The 19,402-nt window shown below is 36.0% G+C and overlaps 1 protein-coding gene across 2 annotated transcripts in view; it reads right to left on the bottom strand.

Moving 5' to 3' along the window:
* Nucleotides 1-18,573, bottom strand: part of LOC135083714 (octopamine receptor beta-2R) — a 195,766-nt gene extending 177,193 nt beyond the window's left edge. For both annotated transcript variants that reach the window (XM_063978429.1, XM_063978431.1), the window contains exon 1: nt 18,367-18,573. The gene's annotated coding sequence lies outside the window, so the exon portion shown is untranslated. The remainder of the gene's footprint in view (nt 1-18,366) is intronic.
* Nucleotides 18,574-19,402: the final 829 nt, after the last annotated feature.

Here is a 19,402-nt window from a genome sequence, read left to right as displayed (position 1 = left end):
TCTATGCTACTGATATAATATACAAGCTATTGCCCACTCTTTACACTGGACTGAAGCAGATCGTATCCTCCTCTATGTATGATATCTTATGAATAATTGTATGGTCCAATGAAAGTGGCAGTGGGCGGGGCACATAGCTCGTAGAGACGATGGCCGTTGGGGCAGAAAAGTTCTTGAGTGGCGACCACGGGCTGGAAGACGTAGCGTGGGCAGGCCTCCTACTAGGTGGACCGACGATCTGGTAAAGGTCGCGGGAAGAGCCTGGATGCGGGCAGCGCAGGACCGTGCATTGTGGAAAACCTTGGAGGAGGCTTTTGTCCAGCAGTGGACGTCATTTGGCTGAAACGAACGAACGAACCAATGAAAGTATAACATTCCCCGGCGATAAACTTGACCTTTATTGTTTTTGGGTTTTTATTGGCGGTCAAGCTGTAGATCCTGGCTACACAGGAGTGGCAGCGATGGGAACGAGAGGTGGGAATAGTCTTAAGAAGCTTATCTCCAAGTTAATATTGTAAAGTTTCATCAAAATCGATCCTGTAGTTTTGTGTTAATAAGTAACAAACTTGAGTTTTATTTAGTGGAGTTATGTTTTGGAATCATGACTGTTATTGTTACATAACAAAATCAAAATGATAAAAATGATACCATCATAAAATAGTTGAAATGGCATCTTAACCTTTCACAGCTGAGTTCGAGTATGTTTCAAAAAGTATATTGTTATAAAATACTCGAGACACTGTTAAATTTATCGAAAATAGAAAACAATTTAGACTTCAGTTATTTATAATAAATCCAAGTTAAACGACTTGTCGGAAAGAATGCTCTCGCAAACGGTAAACGGTACTTTAAAGTCGCAACACACATTTTTCTATACAATTGTCGTCAGTTAACTTAAAATAATGTATCTTTTGTGCAAGGTTTTAACGTAATGAAGACATAAACAGTACTGTTATGTGTAGACGGTATATCAAGCTAAATACTAGCATCTTGTATAGTTAGAGTAGGTACTATTTTGCAACAATAAATGTGTAAGTCTAACTAAACTACAGATCGTTTCATTCACGAAGACGCGCCCCACCAATTTTTGGGCGAGGTCGCGCGGGGTGCGGGGAGTTTGATCCGAGCAATTCGAGCGTCATTATTGCAGTGTGCGTGCACACTTTTTCATACGCGAAAACCCTCATTGTTGTTTTGGTTAGGTACAAGTTTTGATGTTATTTCTGATCGGTTTTGATTTGTATTTTTTTTTTGTTGATGGGTTTAATAGAAAATAACACGTGGTGTTAAAGTCACGAGGAAACTTGAACAATGACTCAAAATTCGATTTACATAATTCATTCAATAGGTATGTTTTTCGGTCTTTTATAATTGAAAAAAAATTAAGTCTGAGTGCCATCGTACAATAGTTGAATGTTAGCCGCCATAAAAATATATTTTACTTTGTTTTAAGGTAAAAATAATGATTTATGAGAGGATAGAAGTATAAAGCGTAAATTGAGGTTAATCTACTCGTATGTTTGAGGATTCCAGGTGAAGCTCGCTTCCACTTTAAACCTGATCATCACTATCCATCAGGTGTGATGCAGGCCAAGAGCTTCCTCGTTGTGGATTAAAAAAATACTTGATCGACTAATTTACCATTGTTTTTAACTCACGATCAGAGAAAAGTGATTCGGGCAGTTAATTTATTTAAGTTTCTAATTTTATTATTTCACTTGTTCATAATACTTGATTTATAAATGCGAAAGTTTGTGTGGACGTCTGGATGTTTGTTACTCTTTCACGCAAAAACTACTGAACGGATTTTGTTGAAACTTTACAGTATTATTGTTTATATGTGACACATACATTTCAATAAATAAAATGAGACGTGTCTAAAATCGTCATCTATCGTCATTGGTTAAAATCATCTACAGCGCTAGAAAAACTACTGTTTTTGACGTTCGTAAATATTCATGCGGGGGAAGCCGTGAAGCGCCATCTATCAACATGATATCTAACGGGGGTAAAACGAGGTCCACGCGTACGAAGTCGCGGGCAGCTGCTAGTATACTATATTTCGTATTATAAATGCAATTATCTCATATTCTAGGCTTTAAGCACTCACTAGTTACTTAATGTATTTTAGTTTCCACGAGTAGCTCAGTGCGCGATATCGTGTGTTAATTTTCTTAAGTATCCTCTCATCTAGCGTTAGTGGTTTTGCGAAGTGAAGCGAGAGGAATCACGGAGTTGTTAAGATAGTCTTTATATGGCTTAGATTTGCCTTTAGTAGGTTTTAATGTTAAACCCTCCTGCTATGCTAAATATCAAAAAAATATTAGAACTTAGAAGTGGGTCCGGTGAGTGTATCAAATAGGAATCGAATTACCAACCCTACTGTAAGAAGTGACATTTATTTCCAAGTCCATTATAGATTTATTTAACCAGCCCAGATGAAGGGGTTAAAGCATTGGTTCCCAAAGTGGGGGGCACGCCCCCCAGGGGAGGCGCAAATACCTTTAAAGGGGAGCGCGGACCATCTGTGTACTTAAGTATAAAAAACCTGCGACCACTGAGAGAATGCATTCCAGACTGCTCGATACGACCAATAAATAATCTTGACTGGAGGTGGGAGGGGGCGCGGAATTTTTTGTATGGTCGAAAGGTGGCGCGTCTCAAATAAGTTTGGGAACTAATGGGTTAACATGCCGTTATTTGCAGGAACTGTGTTTTGCAGAATGTCATTTGCAGTGTCTCGCAAAAAAAACGATCCATTCGAATTTGGGATTCGAATTTACACGACTGTCCAGTTTGCTCCTGGACACTGGATCCCCTAATGAATTGCCATGGGAAAGGGCCTTCAAGGAATTCGTGCACTAAAAACACAAAATACACTTGATAAAAATATGCACACCCTTATCGCATATGCATCATACGCCCGTAAAATACAAAAGATAATATTTCAAAAACCATTTCCACAGCAACTCCAGTCCCAACGCAGCAGTTATTCATTCAACAGAGAGTTACTCACTCAGTTGAAGTTATTTACATTTTTAGTTTAAAACACAAACGCCGTAACTAAGTTTACGTACAGTTTGAACAACATTTTTCTTCGCTAAGAATTGTTGTTTGAACTAGGTCGCTGGTGTAATGAATTTTTATGTAGCAGCGTTAGGCAAATAGCTTCGAGATATTGCTTTGTTGTAAACAGTGTTTAGCTAAACCATAATATAGCTTGTGGTGGCAAAAGAATAGTACATTTAATAGAACCAAACCCTCTTTCCCCGTAGATGTCGCAAGAGGCGACTAAGGTGAAAAAATGCGAACTCATTTGTTTAATTCAAATGACTTCCACTGCTGGACAAAGGCCTCCCCCAAGGATTTCCATAACTATCGGTCCTGCGCTGCCCGCATCCAGACACCTCCCGCGACCTTTACCAGTTCGTCGGTCCACCTAGTGAGGGTTCTGCGCACACTACGTCTTCCGGCCCGTTGTCGCCACTAGAGAAATTTTCTGCCCCATCGGCCTTCACTTCTGCGAGCTGTTTTAGTATTTTGGTTTTAAACTAACTGCAGTAAGGTTGCTGTATCCATATTCAACTGTAGCAGCTGTTATGAATTGCTTCGCGGATGTAACAATGCAGAATGCACAGTTTTAATAAAAATGCCTGCTACGTTCTCAACTTACGTACAGAAAAATTCTGACAAAAAATACTTTTTAAATAACGACAAAACTGATACTGGTAATGATAATATAACAGTAATTATCATCTTGTGTAGTAGATAAATATTATACCAACGTAAAATTGTGAATTTCGTCAGATTATAATATGACGTAGTTAGATTACAATCTAACCTACCTCACCCACTGTTAGTTTAGAATCTCACGAGTTATGTTATAAACTGACGGAGTTCATAGTTTCACATTATGTTTGTAGGATTTGTATGTTTTGTATTTTCCTACATTTTAACAGTATACTAAAGAAACAATAGTCTTAAGTTGTCGGTGTCAGACTCAGACTGGCCGAATCGAGATCCGAGGAAACCCGGAAAGGGATCGTAACCGTATCAACTCGAGGCGGTCAGTATAAATTATTTGTACAAAACTCCATACTACAACACATACTAACTACTTGTCCGTACCGTAACGTAAACGTTCCTGGCAGCTTGCGAAAGGCGATACGCTGTTGATCCCTTTCCGAGTTGATAAGTCTGCTATGAGCTGAACGCGGGTTCCAACCGTACCACTGCTGGACTATTAAGGTAAGCCCACTATAGTCTGGTCTTCTGGCCCCCTTAATTTAATTTATTGTCCGTGGTGCATAATCTTTTCTTAAAGGTTTTAAACCTTTTTTTGTCACCTGTCATCCGCTTTGCAATGGAGGGAAGTCGAACCTTAATTTCGAACTCCTCCTATGTTCTTCTGATTAATTTCGTTGCGGGTCCAATAACAGTTTAACTTTCCCCCGGGACAAACTTGACCTTCATTGGTTGGGTTTTTGTGGCGGTCAAGCTGTAGATCCTGCCTGGCTACACAGGAGTTGCAGTGGTGGAAACGAGAGGTGGGAATAGTCCCGTTTATAGTCTGGTCTGTGAGCACGTAGAATTTTGTCCAATGACCCCAAGCTACTTACTGTCGCGCTCGTACACTCACTGCGGGCGCCCCTCGCACAGTCGCGACAGCAATATAATTACGAGCGAGCGATAAGGATGGGTAGCTTGGGGTCATTGGACAAAATTCTACGTGCTCACGGACCGGGCTTTAGTAACACAAGCATATTTAACCAACGAGGAACAAGATCTTCAATTTTTATGACGTTACAAATGACAATACAATGAATGCAGCGTTAAAATCGTCGCGTTGGCGTCTCGCCAGTGTTTTTGTCAATCTGACAAAAATAGTTTAATCTGACTATATTTAACATCATATTGAGTTTATTAGTCAAGATATACAGTTTGTCTCTGAGACTTGTCAAAATAATTTCGAAATAGTGTCTAACACAATTCTTTGGAAAAGCATGACGATTTAAAATCGAAAGTAACATACTTTTCAAGAACATACGAGATCGAATCAGAAATGAGGAGATCCGTAAACGAACTAAAGTCGCTGACATAGCCCGACGGATCAGCAAGCTGAAGTAGCAGTGGGCAGGGCACATAGAACGCAGAACTGACGGCCGATGGGGCAGCAGGGTTCTGGAATGGAGGCCGCGTACAGGAAAACGCAGCGTGGGACGTCCACCCACAAGGTGGACTGACGACCTGATAAAGGTAGCAGCCTGAGGAAGGCGCTGGATGCAGGCCGCTACCAACCGTGCGATGTGGAAGTCATTGGGGGAGGCCTATGTTCAGCAGTGGACGTCCTATGGCTGAAATGATGATGATGACGATGATGATGAATGTTTGTGGGGCATTTCAAATTGTACGCTGTAAATCAACGAAGTGTCATCAATTATAACTTACTTAGGCGCGCTAGAAAATACAATCATATTTGCCTAACAATTTTCTTGTTTTATTTCCTTCTTCTCAATGCACCATTTCACGCGACGCTGTGCAAAAAGTATACAGCAACTTTGTTGTTCTGTTATTATCATGTTCCTACTTGTATTTTATTGCGGTTTTATGTCCTTTTACATTAAGTTTAAACACACACTTTATTTTTGCTCTACTAAAAGAATAAAACGGCTTTACATGTTACATTTACGTCTACTTCGCTTGCTTTTGAGAATTTTTCTATTAATTTCAAACAAGTAACTATAGACACATACCTATGTTTTTATAGTTACTTGTTTAGATCAGTTAATACCTACCTAGGTATTAACTGATCTCTTTTTAACTTCAAGACGAAGCAATAAATCTACGAGTATATCAAGAATTTTATAGGTTTCAGGATTTATATGTAAGTATTTAATACACATAAGGATGAAAAAGTGTGAAAATATTGAATAATATAACTACGATGTAATAAATCGTTGCTATTTGGGGCACGGTCAAATCAAAATCAATAATATTTTATAAAATTTATACCACTGGTGGGACGTCAAAATATAGTAAATAAAAAAAGGTAGCCCTTATGAACATACAACAGTACCAAAATTATCTTTCCAGTGACAAGACATTCATTGATTTTCCACTGAAGAAATAAAAGATGTCCTTGACAGAGACGACGTTCCAGATTGTATTTTCATAGGTGAACTTTTTATCATTGGGAACGAAGTCTTAAAAATACCAACACAGTGAAAATAGACACGGTAAACTCATGAAGATCTCTGGGATAATCAATTCATCATCATTATCATTTCAGCCACAGAACGTCCACTGCTGAAAATAGGCCTCCCCCAAAGACTTCCACATCGCACGGTTGGTAGCGAGCGGCCTGCATCCAGCGCCTTCCTGCTACCTTCATCAGGTCGTTGGTCCACCTTGTGGGTGGATAATCAATTAAGTACTTAAATATTAATGTATGGATTGTTAATGAAAATCGTAATTTGCAGGAAGTGGTTATCATGTTTATTTGAATACCACTTGATTTTGTATCATATAATATTTGTCCGGGTCTGAATCCGAGTATGTATTTACAAAAGAACAGTTTTTGTGTATTTATATCAATAGTATACCCACGCTTCAATTTATCAATTTAGATAAGCCAATGTTGTCCATTCCATCCAATCAATGAAGCAATCATATCCAGGACTTCCTGTGGAATCATCCTTATCACTCTTGCCTTGTCTGTCAGTTGTTGACCCAATTGAACGATATCAGACAGGACGTCTGCTCGCTCTATAAACCAACTACCTCTAGAAGCTAACAGGAGCCAGGAGAAATGGGAGACTGAGGATTTAAAGGTAGCTACAAAAAAAATTGAGACCCATACAACTATAAGACAAATAAGCAAATATCAGGCCTCCCAAACCCATCTGGCAAATCAATCATCTCATAAAGTAGGACTTATCCTCCATTTGCCTCTGGTAAATTAGAGGGGTTCGTTCGCCTGGATGACGAGTGTTCAAAAGGCTATGAAAGTATTGAGACTCCACGAACAAGACCAAGATATATTTAAATGGCGACGGGTGTTTATGAAAGCTCACCCCATGTAACAGGATAAGGAGAGGCAGAAGAAGAAAATGTTAAGGTGCGGATGTCTACATCCTATAAGGAACCTAACTGCCAAATTTTAAGTTTGTAGGTGTTAATACCGGCTCCAACACCTATCAAAATGGTAATTATTATTTGACAAACGTTTAGGTATTCAGTTTGGCAATTTGGCATTCACTCAAGTTAAATACTTCAGTTTTTCATAAATTATGTTATAAAAATATATGACATAATGTTTTTTTTCCAGGGGGGACAACAGTCCTCAAATCATTGATTAAAATTTCGAAATCCTATTGGCTCCCCCAGGGGGGCCAAGCAGGGGGGACAACAGGACTACCAAAGTTAAAGGGGTTCGTGCTCATGCAGTGGAAACTTAACAACCTGATGATGTTTAAGATGATGTTGATGATTGATTGATTGGGGACTGGTCACATGAGTTAACTAACGCAAAGAAAAGTGTAGTAGTTCTACTGTGTACACTCTATTGTGTTATTAGCGAACAAGAACAAACACAGAGCAATAAAATGGTCTCGAATTGAAGAGTCGTAAAACGTCTAATAAAACATGTCCATTCTGAAGTTTTACTCTTTAGTAAATTACTCACAATGATAGTAGGTATATCAAACAGGAATTGCATTACGGTTCATTGTTTAAGATAGATAATTGAATTTAATAGGTATCGCAATGTTTCTGATCGCTTCCTAGAAGACCGAAATTGTACAGTTTCGAATTTTGTATTCGTTGTCAATTGACAGTTAAGCATAGACTGCGATACGATACGTACCTATACCAAGATAAATACAGGATAGATACTGTCTTCTATGTTCATTGTTAACAGAAGGCAAGAGAATATGAATAGGAACATACATACAAACAGAACAATAATAACTTAGTAATCACATTACAACAGCTGATCAGTCTGTATTGGTTAGCTTGTAGGCACCTTATGAACTGTGACAGATATTTTATACCAGTGAAATTTTCAAATAATGTATATTTTCTGCTGGTACTTACAACAAAGTAATAATAAGTGAGTTAGATTAAAATGTTAGCATTTTCAAGAAATAGACTATTATTTTAAGATCATAAACAGAATATTGAATATTGTAAAGTAATACTTTTAAAGAATACTGTTTCAGAATAAAGACTTGACTGATTTGACATGACTGGCCAAGTGAAGACCAGTTAAAGTCAATAGTGTCAAAGAAATTTTCCACGCATATTTCGTTAGTGATCTAGCGAGGTCATTTTCGTCTTGTTCGGACAGCTCGTCAATATAAACACTGTGGTCTCTTATTTGCTTGTTATAGAGGCGATTATTCAACGAAAATGTATAGTCTGATATGTTATCGTTTTGTTCATTTATGGTTTTATTTTCGTCAACATCCTAATCCACTTTTGGTTTGATTGCTGTTTGAACGTTTTCAATGATATGCATTATGATGTTTGATTTAAAAAACAAGTTGTGTTGTAGCACTCTACATTGCAGGCGATTGACGTCAGGCTATGTTGTTATTCTATCTGTCTAGGTACCAAGGTGTAAAAATTAACATCAAAAGTAACATGACATGACAAGTTAAGATAATATCGTTCCGCTAATGGAGTACTAAAACAAGCTTAAACTTAATCAAATATTTCATGCTATGGAGACTATAATTAAAATAGTAGTAAACTGAGTGATGAGAGCACCTAAGATATTAATGATTTGATTAGCTGTCTAAATAGGTTCTTACCACACTAATATCCCCCTGTGGGATTCAAACCTTAGAAGATACTTGACTAAGAAATTAGTTCCGTAGCAATTGCTTCAATTTTAATTAATTAGAAGTAGGGTGAGATATTATTTTTATTATAAGAAAATAGGTAATTGTCTCATATCAAATAAACAAAAGCGCATTATTTCATCATGGTTCTAACAAGACTAGGTAGTTCATACAAAATTATTAAGGCTTATGGCGTGTAGAAAACTCAAAGAAAATTTCCAGTCACCCAACTATAATCAGCAATTACAAACCAAACGATTCATACAAAGTCATTAATCTTCACTTGTTTATAAGAAATAGAACATCGGACTTAATGTTCAACCTTGCGCGACCCCAAGTTAATCTTATTAAAAGCCTTGCCCAATTCCTTAAATAAAATCACGCACGGCTATTTACAAAGATTACATTGATTATCGTCGTTTGTATTGGATGGATCGTCTTGGATTTTTCTTAATACTCGTAGTTATTTGGTAGCTAATGGTTTTCCTTGTCGTTTGCTTTTCACGGTACTTGGGTCAATCAGTGAGTGAGTTTTAATTAATTTGTATAATCATATTATGTTTATCTAAAAGGTTGACAAAGATGATCGAATTTCTCGGGTATTGGCAATAGAAACGCTAGTATTCACAAACGATGCAGCAAATCGAACGCACAGCGTTCAATAGAGCTCTGTGATTGGTTCGTGTAACGCCCTGTGCGTCCACGCGCGCTGTGAGACCTCAATAATAGTAATGTTTGAGAATACGGGCGTAGGTGTCCTAACAATCATCATCCATATTATGTGACCCCGAAGTATTGTCATTATAATCATGATGTGTGTAGTACTTCTCTTTCATAGTAAGTTTATTATGTCGCAGAAAGTAAAGAGTTGGTCGTAATAACTAAATTATGTATCTTGCACTCTAATTTCACTAATACCATTATTATTTGTGTGAATTATGAATTCATTATGGGTTCCTTAAAATACTTGTCGATTGTTTCGCCTATAATACAAATTCCAACCAAATGAATCGAGCTTATGTAAGTATGATCAGTGTGAAAATAGTTTAGTCTGCGAACATTAAGAAACATTAAAATAGTTCCAAACTTCCAAATGACAAAGAAGATTCTATCGTGTGATATATTAGTTTTATTTATAGACGTCATCCGCAGAATATCTTTAGTTTACTAATGATGGCGACTGGAATTCAATATATTTGCTTTTCCATTTTCTTGAAGTGGTGTGATGTCATTTACGAAGTTATTTTCATCTATTTTATTACTCTTAGTAGTTGTTAAGAGGGCGATGGCCTTGGTTTATAATCTTCTGAAGAAATTTGGGCTATGACAAAGTTTGCGAAGTAAAAAAGATATAAAACCTTTGTATTGTTCGCCGTCATTTACGATTGGCATCAAATTCTAGATAACTGAGGTTTTTGTGAATAATGACATTCAAGTATGAATCTATGTGCGCAAGTCTTCAAACTTACTAATTTCAGACCCGAATTCTTATAAAATTTTGATCTTCATTTATAATAATATCATAAAACGACTACTAATAGTAGTATCGCTTATACATATTTATGAGAAAAAACGTAGAATTTTAATGGTGAAAGAATTTTTCGAATCGGTCCCGTAGTATCGGAGCCTATTCCCTTCAAAGAAACAAACCTTTCCTCTTTATAATATCAGTGTAGATCAATGAATTCAACGAATAACGTAATTAACACATTTGACTGTCTAAAAAACTAGCTGCTACAGCCACACCCATCGTTCGGCTCTCTCCATTTAAGATATTATTATGCAATTTAGAGAGGACGATTATGTAAAATTAGATAATTTTTACATCAACTTGACAAACCTGCGGGGCACCGTTAATTTCGTATTATTCCTTTCACTAATAATGATGAGAATTTAAACATATCGAGTCATAAAATTGTATCAAAGCATCATCGAGGGGCAAAGCCAGAGGCAACAATTAGTCTTTGACAGCGTTTTTCTTAGACGAAATTGTAATTATTGTCGATATTGGCCAATATGCCCAACCGTCATTTTCTCTAAGTAAAAGTCTATCATATTACTTTTGGCGTTATCAGGATGACTAAATCTTAAGGCTTGTACCCACGAATGCATCCCGTTTTTTACAGGATAGTAATCCAGAGTAATCCTGTTTCCAGTGTCCCGCAAAAAACCGGTCCGTTCGAGTTTGTAGTTCGAATTTCAAAGACATAATGACACTATGGATTAACTGGACATTGCGCATCTTTTCACACGATAGTCCAGATTTGCGGGATTCTGGATCACTGGGTTGCCATGGGATCTAGCCCTTACTTTTTCCGTTATCAGGATAACTCAATCTTACAGTTTTTAAGGCAAACTGTAAATAAATACGCAAAAGGATAGTAAGAAAGAAAGAACTGCCCTAATTAACGCTGCAGATATTTATTGCTCTAAACTCAAAGTATCTTCTGACCTTTACAAACTTAATAATTTTTCAGCAACAATCAAAAAAGGAACAAAATGAAGCAAATAAGCATAAAGCATATTATTTGATAAATTGTCCCTTTAACGAAAATGTATTTGTCAAGTCATTTGGGAATAGAAACGTGCCTTTTACATACATATTTAAGGAACACGACGTTTTTCTTTCGTTCCCTTTTAAGCTTAACGTGGAAATATAAATGAACAAAAGAGATTTGGCGAAAGAACAATTTAGACAACATTTTCTGGCCTGGGATTGTCAATTTGTAAACATATTAATGTCAGTTTGTTATCCTCATTATGTGAGACGAGAGACGATGTAGGAATTTAAATAAGTTTCTCTGTCTGGAAATAGATTTTGTATATTACAATTTAGGTACAGTCGCGGAATGAAAAGGTTCGTCATCTTAGTGTCGGTTTTCGCTTGCACTAGATACTGTAAGAGTCAAACCTGCCAACATAACCGTGCAAGAAACAGTGCTGCTAACATTTAAATAAATATGACGTTTGTTAACGAATAAGGTTTTGCTTGTTTATTTTTCTATCCCATCAGGGTAATGTTACAAAACGTAGTTTTTTTATTTAATAGATAATGGCAGGTTGAACCAACAAGAAGGTTTTAGTTTATCAATCATAATAATCTTCTTGACAAGTTAAATCGTCAAACAACTTTGATCTGAATAATTTTGAACTTTACTGACGAACAGTCAAAGATTATTTTCTCTAACTCGAGATTATTCTGTAACATAGTTTCAAAAGGTAATAATGTGCTCGCGATTCGTTGAAGGAATGAATTTGAAAACTGACGAACCTTTTCATTCCGCGACTGTACATAATAGATTAGCCAAGTCACAACTGACCCTAAAAGTCATAGCAGACTTATCAACTCGGAAAGGGATCAACACTGTATCGCCTTTCGCGAGCTGTCATCGCCGTTCGCGCGCTGTTAAACGCGAGGCGAGGCGTTTACGTTACGGTGCGGTTTCATACAAAGAATACTGACCGCCTCAAGTAGATACGGTTACGATCCCTTTCCGGGTTGATAAATGTGCGACGTCCTTAAAAGTTATAGATACGTGAGCACATCTATTAAAACTACATAAGCTGCCACAGTAAGCTTAAAGTTGTCATTTCACATTCAACTGCAGAACAATTTATTTGCAATTATTAAGATTTAAGATGCAACTCTTAACGCTTAAAAAAATATAATAAATATTTGAAATTGCATCTTAATACTTTTAATAGACAAGTGAAAATACTTTTAATTCCAGCTGTCAACTCAATACAAATTAACACACACCAATATGTACCTTAATTTGAAAGTAGAAAGAAAAACGCTATCCATTTACCGCGAACAAGTCGTTTAGCAAAAATGTTACCTACTAATATACCGAAGCGTCTTACACTAATAACTCCACCAAATTCTCAGTCTCTATTAGTCTAGTGAATCTCATAAATTAGGATCCTAACTCTCAGAAGGTATGATATAGCAAATTATCCTCGCAAACATTAAGAAGATATCAAGGATAAGCCCTGGAAAAGCCGAATGGATCGGAAAAATCCTTCAATCTTGGAAAGGTTTTCTCTCTAAATCAGGTTTGCGTGTTACCATTATCTTAGCTCGTGAGTGATGTTGAGATCTTTTAATATGGACTTAAATAAATTATTATATTCATTCGTGTCTTAATAGACCAGAATATAGAAGTCTGTCTTATTAGGAATGTTTGGAAAATCTTAATTGCCTAATTACTCGTAAATTCTTTATAAGAACCTATACATTTAGACCTATATCTTGACAGTTACATAATTACACCTCGCTTAAGTATCTAAATTTCATAAAATAGATTAAAAACCAATGCCTGTGATTTTTTTCAAATTTTGTATTGAATTACGCATTCAAATTTTGTATTGAATTAAGCACATACCTAATAATTTTCCGTTTTATGTCAAGAGTGAAATAAAACAAAGAAACTATTAAAAGTTAAACGTACGTTGAACACTTGTTAAAAGTGACGTTTAGTTTGTTAATGTCATTTTAAGCTACTATTCAACGCGTATACATAATAAATTTTTATTCGTAAGGGGCACCTCCATCATTTTATCTATCCCATTAACGTACACTTCCAAAAAGATTCACTTCCCATATTCACCATGAAAGCGCGAGCCACGCGGGCGAGCACGCTAAATAACATTAGTTCCTATTCGCTGGGTGCGAAGTACTAGGTGGGGGGGACATAATCTATCGCAGCGCTCATGGTGGTCAAAAGTAGAAATAATGTTAGCTCTGTCATCAGATGTATCTGTCAATGGCAAAGCGATTCTACATAATACATTTTAATATCATTAATTAATCGCATGAAAAGGGTCCTACTGGGAACTTAAATAAAAGAGTGGACTGTATTTCGATAGGGCTGTTTTAATAGCCGTTTACAATTTGGAAATAACTAAACTATACAACGTGGTAGTACAAAAATGAGTCACAGTAGTTGTTGTGCACAGATGTTTGCCATATGATGAGAGCGTGAATTATTGAACTCTGCCCTTGTTTTGTTCTTAATTCTTCTACATCTCGGACTTGTCCAGCCAATACCAACAACTTTCCTTTAAATACGGTTTGTGGTTGGAATTTGATATTGTAACTCTCACAAACCCGGTCTTCAAAACGATACTCATTTCGATCTGAAAACGATATTTAATTTATTACTAGCGACACAGAAACATTTAAATATATTTACTGTTATATAATGAAACCGTTAAAGTAGCTTTTTCTTTTTGTTTTACTGTAAAACTACAACTATAAATGAAGTAAACAAACCCTGACACAATCAAAATTAAACACACTTTTTGGACTTACCTCATTTGATTTGAATGACCAAAATGATTTCAAAACCTTTTTTCCACCCAAATCGTGGTATCACAACAATTTATTAGTTGAAAATATTTGTTATTTTTTCATTTCGATATTTTTTCACAAATATACGACCTAAATGTCAATGTGACAGAGCCCACAAAGTTGTGGACGCTAGTTGGCGCTGTAATCGTGCACGGAGCCAATACGATGAATTCAATACATTTTCACTTGACTTGCTAAGGCCACGTAAGTCATTGGATCTGACATGATTCCAGTTTCTGGACTTGAGCTTGACCCCCAGGGATGTTATGGATATCCGTAACCGTAACCGAAACTTACGGATATACGAAATAAAAAATATCCGAAACCGTAACCGTAACCGATTCAAAAGTTTCGGATAGTTTCGGATGTAGGCAGTTTAAATTGTTTTTTATATAACATTATAATATGTGTAAAAGGGTAAAAGCATAACAGCCTGATTTTTTTTAAAGATAAAGATAAAGTTAAAGATATTTATTTACCTACATAAACATGTGTGAAAACATATTACAGAGCAACATGATTTGGTCTTACAGTTTTAACAGGTGATACAACATGTTGTACCAAGATATTGGCATGTAAATTATATTTACCTTTATAATGCCATCTAGTACCAATTTTTATCTTTTTATTACTTTTTATTCAATGTAAAGTGTGCGGCCATGAATGAACCGTGTTGGACAACTATTACAAATTACATTCTAAAGCACAGATATCCGTAACCGTAACCGAAACTTTCGGATATCCGAAATAAAAAAATATCCGTAACCGTAACCGAAACCGGTATAATATTATTCCTATATCCGTAACCGTCTCCATAACCGAAACTACATATCCATAACATCCCTACTTGACCCCGATCTTGAGATCATAACGACGTTTCAAGTCAAATCGCATTGACTCAGCTCAATGATTTTGAAATAATGTTGGATAATTTGTTGACTACCGCGAGTTGAGGACATTGGACAAATTGCGCGTAACTGCGCCAACTCAGTGCGTTGGTTGTGTTGAGTCACTTCTTCAAAATTGGTTGGCACACAGCACAGGTTTGGGAGAAGTTTAAAGGAAAGTATGAGGAGTAAAACCAGGAAAAAAATATGATTTTCATTTTTAGGTAAAATTGATGATGGTGCAATTTTGAGTTATCTCAATTTAAACAGCGCATGAAACTGCTACATAGGTTACTGAGTTGGCACATTAAATATTTTAAATCATCTAAACACGCTCTTTGAAATAGACAACTGTCCAGTCAAATATAAGTTTTCATTTAAATAAATAATTAAGAGACAGCTAAACTACAGAGGAAAAATTTATTGTTTTGTACTACATATTTTTAACCGACTTCATAAAAGGAGGAGATTCATGTTCGGCTGTATATGTTTTTTTTTTAACTAAGACACTGACAATTTAAAATAATGTTTATCAAACCAAAACTGAGGATATTTATTATTTTATACTAAAGGCACGATAGTGGTGACCGAGAGTTGATTGGCCGGCGTCCATTATGCCTAATTGGAGCATCCTGTAGATTAAACGTCCAATGTCAAAGTACTATCTGGTGATCTGTTGTTAAACAATCGTTAGTTCAAAAGATTTAATCTAACTGTGGGAAATTATTCGTAGGTTTAAGTTTTTTCATTGAATTACGACGATTTTAGATACCTATCTGACGAGGAAGTTGAATTTTAAGTAATTTTGTTCTTCTTACAAGCTTTAGGTCGCAAGGTTATATTAAAAAAAAAAGTAGTACCTACCCTCTCTAATTATAGTCCACTAGTTTTTGCCCGCGGCTTCACCCGCATGAAATTTCGTTTGTCACAGATCGTCATCAATTATAGCCTATATGTTATTCTGGGTTATAAACAATAATACTGTAAAGTTTCATCAAAATCCGTTCAGTAGTTTTTGCGTGAAAGAGTAAAAAACATCCAGACATCCAAACTTTCGCATTTATAATATTAGTAGGAGTAGGATGAAATGTTATAATAATATTCTAACGAATACTAGAATATTGTACAGTTTCTTCGAAATCCGTGCACGAAGAAGAAACAAACTCAATCTACCCTCATACCCTCACCAATTAACGCGTTCAAAACGCGTTATACTGGCTAAAATTTAAATTATATTCAACAACAACTTCACAATACTATTGTTGTTTGTCATAATTTGCCTGGAAGAGATCGTTAACTCGCGATAAGACTGCCTAATTTGTGTCAGTAAAGTCTATTGTGTTTCTTGTCATTATCAGCGACGTGTGGCAATAGAGTACTTTATATTGACACTAGCGGCCGCCCGCGACTTCGTACGCGTGGATCCCGTTTTACCCCCTTCATCTATCTTACGCGGTTTAGATTTTTTCATACAAATGTTTTTTTCCGCTAACTCCCGTACCCGTGGGAATTTTGCAATATCCTGTTGTAACTAAGCTTTAAGTTTACTAAGGTACCTGCATGCCAAATTTCAAGCGTCTAATTTAAGCGGTTTAGATTTTTCATACAAAAGGATTTTCCCGCTAATTCCCGTTCCCGTGGGAGTTCCTAAGTATACTATAACCTGCCCAGGAGTATGAAGAATAATTGTACCAAGTTTCGTTAAAATCCGTCGAGTAGTTTTTGTTTCTATAAGGAACATACAGACAGACAGACAGACAAAAATTTTACTGATTGCATTTTTGGCATCAGTATCGATCACTAATCACCCCCTGATAGTTATTTCGAAAATATGTTTCATGTACAGAATTGACCTCTCTACAGATTTATTATAAGTATAGATTGAAATTATTTATTAGTATATAGGCCCTTTTTTGGACACTATAAAGTAACTAATTACTTATTTATCTATTTGTATGTAGGACATATCTATCGCACAACTGATAGATTCGCACGGGTTCTCAAATATAGACTACGACTACAAGTATGTAATGACCGTTTTCACCATCAATCCCTAATTTTTAAGTGACCACTATGGTAACACATAATAAGAATTTTGTTTTCAAAGAGGTCACTTAAAAATTAGGGTTGATGGTGAAAACGGGCATAAGTCTCGGAAAATGCAAAGGACACCTTCTAGCTCGATGGACTGACGACCGAGAAAATAGCTGAAAATACTTGGCTGGGCTTAGAGACCAAATCCTTGGACATTTTACACTGCGCTTCTAGTCCCAGACTAAGCAAAGCTTGTACTATGGGTACTAGACAACGAATATTTAAACATACTTAAATACTTTTTTTTTGTAAATACATACTTATTATACCTACATAGAAAATAGATCGTAGTCTTTAGCGCTCCTTGAAGGAGACTTACACCAACAGTGGACTATAAAGGTCCTAGTATAATATTAGCTACTGGCTGTAATATTATATCATTTCCTAGATAGATATAGACCAAATGTGTGTAACGACGTGTTCACATCCGTCTGTAACAATCAGGGTTCGAAAATATCCGATATTTATGATATATATCCGATATATATCGGATATATATCATAAATATCCGATATTTATGATATTTATCAGATATATATCTGATATATATCATAAGAATATTTTCGAACCCTAGGTTCGAAAATATCCGATATATATCCGATATTTATGATATATATCCGATATATATCGGATATATATCATAATATCAGATATATATCCGATATATATCGGATATATATCATAAGGATATTTTCGAACCCTGGACTAACAATGCGAGTTTGTTGTATGATAGCAAAATACATTAATATAACGCTGTATCAATTAACGTCCCCGTATTTACCGAAGCGTGAAAATTATATTACATTTTGTCTTGTTTCTCGTAGAAAAAGACGGTAGTGAACTAATTACTGATGCTAAACTAATAAAGTAAGCAACTGTTACAAATTGTCCGCATAATTGATTTGTTTGAAGCCAACCGTTTCGTAATTTTTGACTTCAGTTTTGTTTAAAAGATAATAAGTATGTTGATTTGGATGAATATGCTTTTAAAGGCGGCAAAGTGGTTTTAATAAGATGACCTAGACTTCGGCACGTATTGATTTAATAGATGACCTGGTGAACCTATCTGTGCCTGTTGAGATACAAGTAGGTACCCTACCAGCACGCTCCATAACACTAATTAGCAGTAAGGTCTACTTACAAAAAAAACTTATTCAGTATTTTTTAAATTGTCAAAAAGGTTACATACCTCCAAATCGCCAATCCCAGAAAAAACTAAACGAAAAAAACCACCACACCACATCACTATGCACATCCAAAAATCACACTGTCACAGATTTATAACGCACAAAATATTGTCACAACGGCATCGGGACGAAAATAGTGCGGGTCGTCCGAGCAAATTTTTTACGGTACTACGATTTTCGGCGCGCAACGGACGTGCGTTCGACGCGAGCGGTCGCGGGCAACTGGCTGGGATTCGTAGCGCGGGAGAAAAACGCGCGAATTCGCTGATGTATGGCGTTTTCGTTAAGGAATTATTGGCTCAGTGGAATTTTCTTTTTCAGTTCCTTTTTTAAATTGTTTACGTGTTGGGCGCGAGGGTTATACTTTTTTTTTTATTTATTCATTACTTGGAATGCTGTTATTGCGAACGTAATATCTAAAAATGAATATTAATTATTTTGATGAATAAAGCAAATTGGCAGTTAAATCCAATTAACAGCTTAGGTATAGCTCTATCAATAAAGATCTCTTCATAGATTTTCTTTGCTTAATTTAGGACTATACAAATTTTAGTATTATTAATGGGTGATTATAGATATTTTTGGGTCTCATGGGCCAAAAATAGCTCCATCTTTTGAGCAAGCAGCTATCGGTCCGGAAAATTTAACAAATTTTAATCTATAAAATATGATGTGCAAGCTCAATTGACCTGATTGTCTTTACTTTTTATCAATGACAATCTAGTATCGTGCTTTATTGACTGAAATGATGACTTTCAAGTAGTTTTTCCACAAAATCGCTAATTTGTTCATACATATTTTGTAACAGACGAAAATCTTCTTCTGGAACTGAATCAAAGAAATTATTTTTGAGAGTTAAAGGTGTCTTTTTTTTTAAATCACCCATGTCCTAGTAGAAAGTCAGCCCAAAAATGAATTAGGTAATTAACTGCACCAATCTATTGACATACCTACTTTCAAAACTACGCTGCTACCCCGCATATTTTCTTCTTCTTCTTTAAAATAATAATATGGCAATCTAACCTCTGGGGTTAATTT

The sequence above is a fragment of the Ostrinia nubilalis genome, chromosome 24, assembly GCF_963855985.1.
Source record: "Ostrinia nubilalis chromosome 24, ilOstNubi1.1, whole genome shotgun sequence".
Lineage (NCBI taxonomy): Eukaryota > Metazoa > Arthropoda > Insecta > Lepidoptera > Crambidae > Ostrinia > Ostrinia nubilalis.
The sequence above is the reverse complement of the archived record's forward strand: the minus strand, read 5'-3'. Positions and strand labels throughout refer to the sequence as shown.